This window comes from Loxodonta africana, chromosome 6 (genome assembly GCF_030014295.1).
Source record: "Loxodonta africana isolate mLoxAfr1 chromosome 6, mLoxAfr1.hap2, whole genome shotgun sequence".
Taxonomy (NCBI): domain Eukaryota; kingdom Metazoa; phylum Chordata; class Mammalia; order Proboscidea; family Elephantidae; genus Loxodonta; species Loxodonta africana.
Window position 1 is genome coordinate 2461254 of NC_087347.1, and position 13061 is coordinate 2474314.

A 13061-nucleotide genomic window follows, 5' to 3' on the forward strand; every position below is an offset into this window, starting at 1 on the left:
ATCCACCACAAAAGATAAAGAAGGACACTACATAATGATTAAAGGGACAATAGACTGGGAAGATATAACCATATTAAATATTTATGCATCCAATGACAGGGCTGCAAGATACATAAAACAAACTTTAACAGAACTGAAAAGTGAGATAGACACCTCCACATATATAGTAGGAGACTTCAACACACCACTTTCGGAGAAGGACAGGACTTCCCGTAAGAAACTCAACAGAGACATGGAAGACCTAATTGCTACAGTCAACCAACTTGACCTCATAGACTTATACAGAACCCTCCACCCAACAGCTGCAAAGTACACTTTTTTTCTAGCGCACATGGAACATTCTCCAGAATAGACCACATACTAGGTCATAGAACAAACCTTTGCAGAATCCAAAACATTGAAATATTACAAAGCATCTTCTCAGACCACAAGGCCATAAAAGCGGAAATCAATAACAGAAAAATCAGGGAAAAGAAATCAAATACTTGGAAAATGAACAATACCCTACTCAAAAAAGACTGGGTTATAGAAGACATTAAGGAGGGAATAAAGAAATTCATAGAATGCAACGAGAATGAAAACACTTCCTATCAAAACCTCTGGGACACAGCAAAAGCAGTGCTCAGAGGTCAATTTATATCGATAAATGCACACATACAAAAAGAAGAAAGACTCAAAATCAGAGAACTCTCCCTACAACTTGAACAAATAGAAAGGGAGCAGCAAAAGAATCCGTCAGGCACCAGAAGAAAACAAATAATAAAAATTAGAGCTGAACTAAATGAATTAGAGAACAGAAAAACAATTGAAAGAATTAACAAAGCCAAAAGCTGGTTCTTTGAAAAAATTAACAAAATTGATAAACCGTTGGCCAGACTGACTAAAGAAATACAGGAAAGGAAACAAATAACCCAAATAAGAAACAAGATGGGCCATATCACAACAGACCCAAATGAAATTAAAAGAATCATATCAGATTATTACAAAAAATTGTACTCTAACAAATTTGAAAATCTGGAAGAAATGGATGAATTCCTAGAAAAACACTACCTACCTAAACTAACACAATCAGAAGTAGAACAACTAAATAGACACATAACAAAAAAAGAGATTGAAACGGTAATCAAAAAACTCCCAACAAAAAAAAGCCCTGGCCCGGACGGCTTCACTGCAGAGTTCTATCAAACTTTCAGAGAAGAGTTAACACCACTACTACTAAAGGTATTTCAAAGCATAGAAATGACGGAATACTACCTAACTCATTCTATGAAGCCACCTTATCCCTGATACCAAAACCAGGTAAAGACACCACAAAAAAAGAAAATTACAGACCTATATCCCTCATGAACATAGATGCAAAAATCCTCAACACAATTCTAGCCAATAGAATTCAACAACATATTAAAAAAATAATCCACCATGACCAAGTGGGATTTATACCAGGTATGCAAGGCTGGTTTAATATTAGAAAAACCATTAATGTAATCCACCATATAAATAAAACGAAAGACAAAAACCACATGATCTTATCAATTGATGCAGAAAAGGCATTTGACAAAGTCCAACACCCATTCATGATAAAAACTCTCAGCAAAATAGGAATTGAAGGAAAATTCCTCAACATAATAAAGGGCTTCTATACAAAGCCAACAGCCAACATCACTCTTAATGGAGAGAGCCTGAAAGCATTTCCCTTGAGAACGGGAACCAGACAAGGATGCCCTTTATCACCGCTCTTATTCAACATTGTGCTAGAGGTCCTAGCCAGAGCAATTAGGCTAGACAAAGAAATAAAGGGCATCCGGATTGGCAAGGAAGAAGTAAAATTATCTCTATTTGCAGATGACATGATCTTATACACAGAAAACCCTAAGGAATCCTCCAGAAAACTACTGAAACTAGTAGAAGAGTTTGGCAGAGTTTCAGGTTATAAGATAGACATACAAAAATCACTTGGATTCCTCTACATCAACAAAAAGAACTTCAAAGAGGAAATCACCAAATCAATACCATTCACAGTAGCCCCCAAGAAGATAAAATACTTAGGAATAAATCTTACCAAAGATGTAAAAGACCTATACAAAGAAAAGTACTAGTGCAAGAAACTAAAAAGGACCTACATAAGTGGAAAAACATACCTTGCTCATGGATAGGAAGACTTAACATAGTAAAAATGTCTATTCTACCAAAAGCCACCCATACATACAATGCACTTCTGATCCAAATTCCAATGGCATTTTTTAATGTGATGGAGAAACAAATCATCAACTTCATATGGAAGGGAAAGAAGCCCTGGATAAGTAAAACATTACTTAAAAAGAAGAAAGTGGGAGGCCTCACTCTACCTGATTTTAGAATATATTATACAGCCACAGTAGTCAAAATAGCCTGGTACTGGTACAACAACAGGCACATAGACCAATGGAACAGAATTGAGAACCCAGATATAAATCCATCCATATATGAGCAGCTGATATTTGACAAAGGCCCAGTGTCAGTTAATTGGGGAAAAGATAGTCTTTTTAACAAATGGTGCTGGCATAACTGGATATCCATTTGCAAAAAAAATGAAACAGGACCCATACCTCATACCATGGACAAAAACTAACTCCAAGTGGATCAAAGACCTAAACATAAAGGCTAAAACGATAAAGACCATGGAAGAAAAAATAGGGACAACATTAGGAGCCCTAATACAGGCATAAATAGAATACAAAACATTACCAAAAATGACAAAGAGAAACCAGATAACTAGGAGCTCCTAAAAATCAAATACCTATGCTCATCTAAAGACTTCACCAAAAGAGTAAAAAGACCACCTACAGACTGGGAAAGAATTTTCAGCTATGACATCTCCGACCAGCGCCTGATCTCTAAAATCCATATGATTCTGTTAAAACTCAACCACAAAAAGACAAACAACCCAATCAAGAAGTGGGCAAAGGATCTGAACACGCACTTCACTAAAGAAGATATTCAGGCAGCTAACAGATACATGAGAAAATGCTCTTGATCATTAGCCATTAGAGAAATGCAAATTAAAAGTACGATGAGATTCCATCTCACTCCAACAAGGCTGGCATTAATCCAAAAAACACAAAATAGTAAATGTTGGAGAGGCTGTGGAGAGATTGGAACTCTTATACACTGCTGATAGGAATGTAAAATGGTACAACCACTTTGGAAATCTATCTGGCGTTTTCTTAATAAGTTAGAAATAGAACTACCATACAGCCCAGAAATCCCACTCCTCGGAATATACCCTAGAGAAACAAGAGCCTTCACACAAACAGATATATGCACTCCCATGTTTATTGCAGCTCTGTTTACAATAGCAAAAAGCTGGAAGCAACCAAGGTGTCCATCTACGGATGAATGGGTAAATAAATTGTGGTATATTCACACAATGGAATACTACGCATCGATAAAGAACAGTGACGAATCTGTGAAACATTTCATAACATGGAGGAACCTGGAAGACATTATGCTGAGCAAAATTAGTCAGATGCAAAAGGACAAATATTGTATAAGACCACTATTATAAGATCTTGAGAAACAGTATAAACTGAGAAGAACACATACTTTTGTGGTTGTAAGGGGGGAAGTGAAGGAGGGTGGGAGAGGGTTATTTACTGATTAGTTAGTAGATTAGAACTACTTTAGGTGAAGAGAAGGACAATACTCAATACATGGAAGGTCGGCTCAACTGGACTGGACCAAAAGCAAAGAAGTTTCTGGGATAAACTGAATGCTTCAAAGGTCAGCAGAGCAAGGGCAGGGGTTTGGGGACTATGGCTTAAGGGGACTTCTAAGTCAATTGGCAAAATAATTCTATTGTGAAAACATTCTGCATCCCACTTTGAAATGTGGCGTCTGGGGTCTTAAATGCTAACAAGCGGCCATCTAAAATGCATCAATTTGTCTCAACCCACCTGGATCAAAGGAGAATGAAGAACACCAAGGTCACACGATAACTAAGAGCCCAAGAGACAGAAAGGGCCACAGGAACCAGAGACTTACATCATCCTGAGACCAGAAGAACTAGATGGTGCCCGGCCACAACCGATGACTGCCCTGACAGGCAGCACAGTAGAGAACCCCTGAGGGCGCAGGAGATCAGTGGGATGCAGACCCCAAATTCTCATAAAAAGACCAGACTTAATGGTCTGACTGAGACTAGAGGAATCCTGGTGGGTCATGGTCCCCAAATCTTCTGTTGGCCCAGGACAGGAACCATTCCTGAAGACAACTCATCAGACATGGAAGGGACTGGACAATGGGTTGGAGAGAGATGTTGATGAAGAGTGAGCTATGTGTATCAGGTGGACACTTGAGACTGTGTGGGCATCTCCTGTCTGGAGAGGAGATGGGAGGGTAGAGAGGGTTAGAAATTGGCAAAATCATCAGGAAAGGAGAGACCGAAAGGAGGGAGCGGGCTGACTGATTAGGGGGAGAGTAAGTGGGAGTATGGAGTAAGGTGTATATAAGCTTATATGTGACAGACGGACTTGACTTGTAAACTTTCACTTAAAGCACAATAAAAATTATTTAAAAAAGAAAAAAAGATACAACCTAATCCTGTAGATTGAGTCCTGCCTCATTAACATCATAGAGGGCAGGATTTACAACATGTAGGAAAATCACATCAGATGATAAAATGGTGGAAATCACACAATACTAGGAATCATGGCCAAGTTGACACACATTTTGGAGGACACAATTCAATTCGTAACAGGGGGATTTTTTTTTTTTTTTTTTTGGCATAGCTGGTTGACTGCTCACAGGGGCAGACATTCCCAGAGGGGAGTGAAAGTTGCCAGGACGCGGCCCTGTACACATCTCGCCTCAGATTTTCAGGTGGGTGCAGACAGCTTCCTTTCCTAGAGGAGGGCTGTACAGCAGCTTGAGTCAAGACGAGCTTTGGGAAAACTGAGTTATCATGCAGCAGCCAAGTGCATAGGCATGTGGGACCTGGGAGACCCAGGCCTGATGACCAGTGAGAACGAGCTTTAGCAGGACAGTGTCACTGGCCCTGTGGGCTGACATTGTTAATGTGAGCTCCATTAGCTGCGGGTGGTTGTTTGTATTTAACTTGCAACACCTGGTTTTATATTTTTATACTCTTAAATACTGTCATATACTGACCTTAGTTGACCCTGGAGATCCACGGAAGCTGTCTAGAGCTTTGCTTGGTGGGATGGAGGTGGGGTCAGGTCTAGAAAGTTGGTTGGTGGCTCTTGGGCATACTGTGGGGGTTGCTGGGACTCAGTGAGGAGTTCAGACCCCACAGTACTGGGGGCAAGGCCTCAGCCCCTCAGTCCACTGAGCCCTGCATGAGCCTGGACGCCTGTCTGGGGCCTGGTGTGGCCTCCTTGGTACTGGGTGTCCAGAGCCTGAGCGCTTCCTCTGCTGTGACCCTGCGTGTGCTGGCCCAGGGTTGCATGCATGCCCGAGGGCAGATGTGCCTGGTGAACAGTTTCGTCTTGGCTGGGAAGCCTCCCCGACTGTGCCGTCTTCCCCAAATGACAGTCTGAGATGAAGAAACCACAGCAAAGTGTCACTTCTCAGGAATCTGAGTCTCCCTGGGCCAGCCCTGGACCTCTGGCCCCATCTCCTTCTCTTCCCCTCCCCCTTGAGCGGGGAAGGGGCTTCTACGTGAGGGTCTTGCAGGCCTTGGTTGCTGTCCTTGCACAGGCAGCCAGGGTGGGGTTCCTGGGCTTGGGGGCCGCTCCCTCATGAGACCACACCATCACCTATGAGGTGTGTGAGCAATGGCCTTGCTGTCATCACCCGAAGCTGAAGAGCTTTGGGGTTCAGAGTCGCATACTTGACCAGGGGCAGACTCCAGCATATACAATTGTCACTGTGTTTGAAGCTTGGAGGCCTGGCCTTGGTCCTGATCCCGCGCGAACCCAGGCCGGAGCCCTGAGTGGGACCTGTCCACTCCCGAGAGGGTAGACACCAGGTACCAGAGACGTGGCCTGGCCAGGCAGTCCTGGGGGCTTCCTGGAGGAAGGCCCTGGGGCCTCAGAGGTGGGGCCAGGCTCCGGATGAGAGTGAATCCGGAGGTTTCACAGATCCTCAGTCCCTTCTCCACCACTTCCCCTACCCTAACTGCCCTGCTTCCCACCCCTCATTTCCCCACTGCCCCTCCCAGAAGCTTCGTGAGGCTCCCCCTAACCCCCATATCTGTCCCTCTCAAGCCTCTGGGTGGCCTGGCCCAGGACTTCAAAGGCCTCTATCCCACTGTCCCCTTCCCCCAGGCCTCAGAGCACAGAGCAGCTTTGTGTCCCTGCTGGTCCCAGACCCTCCACAGCCCCTATGCAGCAGTCAGGAGGACACCCTGGGGTTCGCCAGGTGCTGGGACCCTGGGCCCGTCTCCTGGGACTGTCCCCTGGGCCTCTCGAAGTCCTGTGCCTGGACTGACCAGGAATCCCTCTGCTGCACCCTGGCCTCATGCTTACCCTGGGCCAGTGTCCAAGTGCAGGTGGAAGGCAGCAAAGAGGGACCCCTTCCTCCCGGTGATGGCAGCTGCTGCGCTGGGCTCCGGATGCTTCTGCAGAGACCACATGCTGAAGACAGAGAGAGGTGGTGGGTAGGCTTGCCCAAAAACCGAGTGCAGACAGGCCAGTGGGGTGCCCTGCAGCTCGCTCCCCACGATGGTGTTGAGCTGTCCCAGTGGTCATTGTGGGGATGCAATGCCATGTCAGATGCCTGGCCCTTCCCCTCCTTGCCTCTCAGAAACAGCACTTTCAGCCCTGCCCTGCCCCCCACTTTCGGCCCTTCAGTGCGTCCTCCAGTTTTATTATCAACACATTTCTTGAACATGGCCTCCACCTCCTGCACCTCCCCACCCACCATGTCAGGTCCCATCATGGTCACCAGACTGCTGCAAGTTGGCCCTCACTGGTCTCTCTGCCCGCCATCCCCAGGCCCTCACCACCAGTGAAGTCCCTTACAGCAGACTGGCTTGCTTCCCCTGCCACCTCTACAGATAGGGCGTCGGCTCCCCGCTGGTCCCCCACCTTGCAGCCAGCACAGGCCTGGCCCCTCAGCTGCAGCCACGCCCGCCTCCTTGCTGTCCCTGAGCATCCCAGCAAGCTGCTGTGCCCGGGCCTTTGCCCAGCCCCCCCATCCTCTGGATCACCTCCTCTGGCCCTGTGGCGGCTCCTTCACCTCCCTGGTCTCTGCTCATACGTCCCCCAGGGGAGGCACCCCTGGTCTGCACTAGCCTTCTTGCCACCACACCCCCACTCACATTAGCCAACCTGTAGAGGTTGTTGTTTGTCTGCCTGACTGGCTGCAGACCCCTGGGGGCAGTGTGGCATCTCTACTGTTTGTGGCTGTATCCCTGAACCTGGTCCTATACCCTGGCCTTCATCCTTGGGAAGCCTGGCCTGGGGCTGCAGGCTGACCCCTGGGTGATACGGATTGTCAGTACCCACTCCAAGCCTTCCAGTAAGAGCACTGCTAAAGTACACCCCGGAGGAAGCTGCAAGCCCCAGAGCCCCTCATCTGCTCCTTCAGAACTCCCTCACCTGCTCCTCTGGGGTGTGTCCAGAGAGCCCAAAAGGGGAAGACAGTGCTTGGGACGTGCAGGGTGTACCCGGCACTCCTGCCTTCCAGCTCCCCTGGGCGCGAGGTTGGCAGGCAGCCAGGGCTCTGAGGCCTTTTTTGGGGAAACCTCCCCTGTAGTTGGGGGCAGGGGTGGAAGACCCAATAAACAGGGTAAGCACAGGCTGACTTGTGTTTACTTTGTAATCTGTAGTGAACCATTTCACATCTGTGATGCGGGGAAAAACATGTGAAATGGTGCATTACTGATTAGGAAGTAAGCACAAGGCAGCCTGTGCTTACCTTGCTGGCAGGGTCACCCATCCCTGTCAGGGACTGTACATTTGAAAAGAGGCTTTGATTCTGTAGGAAGGTGCTGTGGGGTTGGGAGGGAGACAGATGCCAGCCATACCTAGAAGCAGAATCTTTGATGTGGTGAAAAAATGTGGAATTGCTCACTACAGAGGATCTGGTAAGCACCTGCCTACCTTGCCTATTGGATAATCCACCCCTGGCTGGGGTGCCATGAAGGCTGGATGCTCATTGCTCTTCTCCAGTGGTCAGGACCCTCCCGGGTACGCTGTCATCCAGCGGCTCGAGGTTCAGTAATGAGGTGGTTCTCCAAGGCTCAGGCCGTGGGGGTCACACCACCGCAGTCTCACCTGGTTCTCCTGGAGCAGGTCTCAGCAGCCCCACCTCCTGTTCCTCAAGGAGGTGACCCCCTCACCTGCCCCCTCCACCAGTGCTGGCCTGGGTTTCCCTTCAGACAAGCGGCCTAGGGCTGGCAGGGGGGAACCCCTTGGGCCCTTCCTGGACCTCAGGGGGTACTGGGTTCTGGGCTGTTCCACAGAAGGCCTGGATCTGGCTCAGAGGAGAAGGAGGAGGACAGAGAGGGGTGGTAAGCTCAGGAGGGGGGAGGGGGAGGAGAGAAAGGAGGTGAGGGAGGTGAAAGGAGGAGGGAGGAGGAGTAGGAGGAAGGGAAGGGGGGAAGGGGAGGGAGAGGAGGGGGCAAGGAACGGGAGGAGGAGGGGAAGGAGGGGAGAGGGAGGAAGGGAAGGAGGTGTTGTTGTTAGGTGCCTTCAAGTCGGTTCCGACTCATAGTGACCCTCTGCACAACAGAACGAAACACTGCCTGGTCCTGCGCCATCCTCACAATCCTTGTTACGCTTGAGCTCATTTTTGCAGCTACCGTGTGAGTCCACCTTCTTGAGGGTCTTCCTCTTTTCTGAAAAGAAGGAAGGAGAGGGAATAGAGAGAGGAAGGGTGGAGGAGGGGGGAGGAGGGGGGAAGGGAAAGGGGATAGAGGGAAAGGAGGAAGGGGAGGAGAGGAAAGGGAAGGAGGGGGAGAGGAGGAGGGGAGGGGAGAAGGGGAGAGGAGGAGGGGAGGGGAGAAGGAGGGAGGAGCAGGTGCCCGCAGACAGCTGGGCCCTGGGATGCCTGTGGCCTGAAGTCAGCTGCCGGTCCTGCCGCCTGCCTGCGACCAGGGCTATTTTGGGAGCCTGGAGCTCGGAGCCTGCCCTGCACTCCCTCCCTTGGAGGTCCGGTCAGGAGTGTGGACAAGGCCCTTCTTGTCCCAAATCTACTCCCCCTGGACCTCCTCTACCAGGCCTCCCCCCCGCCCCACCAACACAGCTGGCCCAGCCAGGATAAGCGGCCTGGTGCCAAGGGGGCCGGAGTCGGGAGGAGCCTGGGGTGGCCTCTATGTCTGCCACAGCATTGTCCTGACCATTGGGTACCCTAACCCCCCGGGGGCCCACCTTTCCAGGTGAACGGCCCCTTGGGACTGGGTCCTCTCTGGCATCCTTCAACCCTGGCAGGGAGGCCTCACTCACCGTCTGAAGCCAAGCTTCCCCGGCCCCATGGTGCCCCTCCCCTTCCTTTCCTGGGGTGAAGGTGAAGGAGCCTGGGGTTTCACAGGGGCCTGGGTCTTCTTTGTAAGCCAGGCTGAGGGTGAGTGGGGACTGCAGGCCTGGTCGGCCTTCTTTGCAGCGTGGGGTTTCTGGGGCCTGTATTCTGCTCAGCAGCTCTGCCTGCCAGCACGTGTTCCAGTGGGTGGTGTGCACCCACCTGCGTTCGGGTGGGGGGTCCTGGGGGATCTGCCTGCCAAGGCCTCTGCTTGGCACCTCCCTAGGGGTGGTGGGGGAGGGAGGTCCAGGGTTCAGCCAGGGTGGTCAGCTCAGGGTGGGGGTGAGCTCCAGGCCCCAGGTGGAGTGAGCTCCAGGCCCCTGGGGGAGTGAGCTCAGACCCCTGGTGGGGGGCAGCCGCCTGCAGGTGGGGACCCCCTTTCAGGGTGGGTGTGGGCCGCCTGGTTGTGTGGCAGGAGGCATCCTCCAGTGTGGTCCTGCAGAGGACGGTGTCCTGGTGATAGGAGGGAGGGTCCTTAGGCTTGAACCAGCCTTTGGAGGCCAAAAGTGGGTCTGCTTCTGCATAGCTCAGCCCTGCTCCCCAATCGCTGGCCAAGAAGTAGTGCAGGCCAGAGTGGGGGTGGGGCCACAGACCTCCCAGGTCTGGGTAGTGCTCCGGAAGGGCCCCCTCCCCACCCCAGCAACCTCCCAGACTCAGCATTGGGGGGTAGCCTTCCCAGGGCCGCCCTGAAGTGGAGCCGTCACCTAGCCTTTCCAAGCCACAGGGTGGAGATGAGGGCAGCCGGGAGACAGAGGGTGGCCAAGAAACTCCTCTGCTCAGGCCAGGCCGCCCGCAGCCCTGCAACCTTCGGGGGGCTGTGGTCGCACTCCAGATTCCACAGCACAGCCCAATGACGCCGCCTCTCCCGAAGGGGCTCTGTGGCAGGCTGCTCTGTCCCGAGGCCTCTGGGCCCCACCCAGACATCTGTGTGTGCTGCTATGGGGGGATGGTGTGTGCCACACGGAAGAGGGGCAGCCACTTGAGGCTTCCCTCTAGAGTCTGGGGGACTCCTGACCCCTGGTTGGGGTGGGGAGAGGCGTGTAGCCCCCACAGGGGGGCAGGGGCACCCAGCTCAGGTTCGGGTGGGGACGAAGGCCATGGGGCAAAGACTGTGCTGGAGGGCCCCCCTCTGGCTCTCTGTCCTCCCAAACAGGCCCTATCCAGCTCCTGGGAGGATGTGGACGAGGGCCAGGCAGGGCCAGTGCCCTTCTGGCAGCCTTTTGAGGTGAAGGATGTTCCCCCACCACCTGAAATGAGGGGTGCAGGTGGTGTGCGGAGTGAGGACCCCTCTTCCCCCTTCCTGGCTCCCTGTGGGTGGGGCTCAGCTCCAGCGTTACCCTCGTGGTCTTGTGGTCTGGCAAGAGCCTCGAGAGAGCATGTCCTTTCCAGTTCCCTGTGGCCAGCCTGATGGCTGGGAGCCGCCCGGAGCGCCTGCTGCTGTTTCTGAGTACAGCCAGCTCTGGCAGGCCCTCGCTGGGCTCTGTGCGCCAAGGGGCTGGCACGGGCTGGTCCAGGGTCCCTGTCCCCATGGACCAGCAGCACCCTGGCCCTGCCCTGCCCCAGTGAGCACAGGTACGCCAGGGAGGGCACCCACCCACAGAGGTCCTGGGTGCCGTGGATGGTCAGGGCTGGAGCAGCCTGGACAGCTATGGGCAGAGGCTAGGGTCCAGCTGAGGTTCTGAGCCAGGCCTCTGCAAGCAGGTGGCAGGACAGGCTCCCACCCCACCTACCAGCTGCACATACCTGGTCTCCTTTGCAAACGGGGTGAATCCCCCCTCAGAGGGGACCTTGAGGATTCCTCTGCCAGCAGCACGTACCGTGATCCCCTCCTGCACTTGATTGTGTCCCAGCCAGGCCGTGGATGACAGAGAGGGGGTGGTCTGGGGGAGAGGGCCTGATCAGCCAAGCCTGGAAAGGGGACCATGAGTGTCCTGCCTTGAGGCACCAGGAGAGTCTTCAGAAAAACTGGGCATAACTGGAACCCTGGTGGTGAAGTGGTTAAAAGCTAGGCTGCTAACCAAAAGGTTGGCATTTCAAATCTGCCAGCTGCTCCTTGGAAACTCTATGGGGCAGTTCTGCTTTCTCCTGTAGGGTTGCTGTGTGTTGGTATCGACTTGAAGGCAATGGGTTTGGGTTGCTTGTTTTTTGTTTTACTCCAGCATGACCTCACGTGAACTGATTACATCTGCAAAGACCCTGTTCCCAAACAAGGTCTTGCTCACAGGTGGGTTAGGACTTGGGAGCCAGCCCCTCACACCACTTACAACAGCAAGGAAGCTGGCAGCAGACGGGTGCTGAGAACGTGTTCTCTGCCCGGTGAGTGATGGGCACATCACCTGGATTATTTAATCTGGTCTCATCTGGACCTCAAGTTCCCAGCTAACAATGATGGGTTCCTTTCAGAAGGTGGAGGGAGCCAGTGGGGAGATTTCCCACGACCAGAGGTCACGGGCATCTCGCGAGGTTTGGGGATTCAATGGAATAAGAGAGCGAGGACCCGCCTGTGTCCAGCCGCGCGCCAGGGCTTAGGGATGGTTCAAGGCGCAGCCCCGCCCTGCGGAGATTGGCGGTGGGGAGATCCCTAGCTATAACCAGAAAGTCAGTCAGACCCTTTTAAATCTAAGACCACAAAGTAAAAGAAAATCAATTTTCAATTACTTTTAAGACTCAAGGTTACACAGAAAGCACAGCCCGAGAGCAGCGTCACACTGCTGGTGTGCCCATGCTGAGAATGCGTCCTCTGAGGCTGGGCGCCTTGAGGGGTGACCTTGGCCAGGTCCCCACTCCAGCTGGCCTCAGAGAGGGGCTGGACGAGCCACTGACCGCCAAGGCCTACTACCCCCACTATCCCCCAACTCTGTGAGTCCAGTGCTTCACTGAACGTGGCATGATGGTCACCGGGCCTGGATCTGAGGTCAGGGAAGGGGTGGGGGGTGCAGGGGGCTCTGCCTTGGCTCTCCTCAAGCCCCTGACTCAGCAGACCTTGATCTCCAGCAGGCCTGATAGCTCCGTGAGTCCCAGTGGAAATCTGAGCTCATGACCCAAGTCCCTGCTCTAACTAACTGGCTTCTGGGAAGAGACCTGCTGTTTCAGGCCTGCTTAGGGTCCAGAAAACCTCCGTGGTGGTGGAGGGTAAGAGCCTATTGTGGAAGAAATTGTGTCCCCCGCTAAAAGGTACACTGAAGTCCTGTCTGCTGTACCTGTGAGCACGACCTTGTTTGGAAACAGGGTCTTTGCAGAAGTGATCAGCTGCCATGAGGTTACACCGGTGTAGGGTTTGTCCTGATCCAGTCTGAGGGATGTCCTTGAAAAAGAGAAGAGACACAGAGAAACAGGGAGACAGAGCAAAGACACCCATCCCCCCAGCCCCCTGGCCCCATGCTGCCTTAGCTGAGGGTGGTACTGCCCTCCCCCCATCCCCACACCCTGCACCCCTACTGCACAACGGACCTTCCAGGTATCGGGGTGAAGCTGGTCCCAGCGTGCGGTCCGCTGCCACTGCACACGTCCGCCTCTCCAAGCTGACCCTTCTCTCCCTCCAGCACCCTGCCTGGCCCAGGCTGCCGCCATCTTTGCCTGGACGAAGGGCCCTACCTCACCCC

The 13061-nt window shown here is 52.3% G+C and overlaps 1 long non-coding RNA gene across 1 annotated transcript; it reads right to left on the reverse strand.

The window, feature by feature from the left end:
* Positions 1-5118: 5118 nt before the first annotated feature.
* LOC135231568 (uncharacterized) lies at positions 5119-8121 on the reverse strand. Its single transcript, XR_010322353.1, has 3 exons — positions 8043-8121; positions 6465-6572; positions 5119-5530 (listed from the first exon to the last, which is right to left on the reverse strand). It is a non-coding gene; the product is annotated as an uncharacterized LOC135231568 (long non-coding RNA).
* Between the last annotated feature and the right edge of the window lie 4940 nt (positions 8122-13061).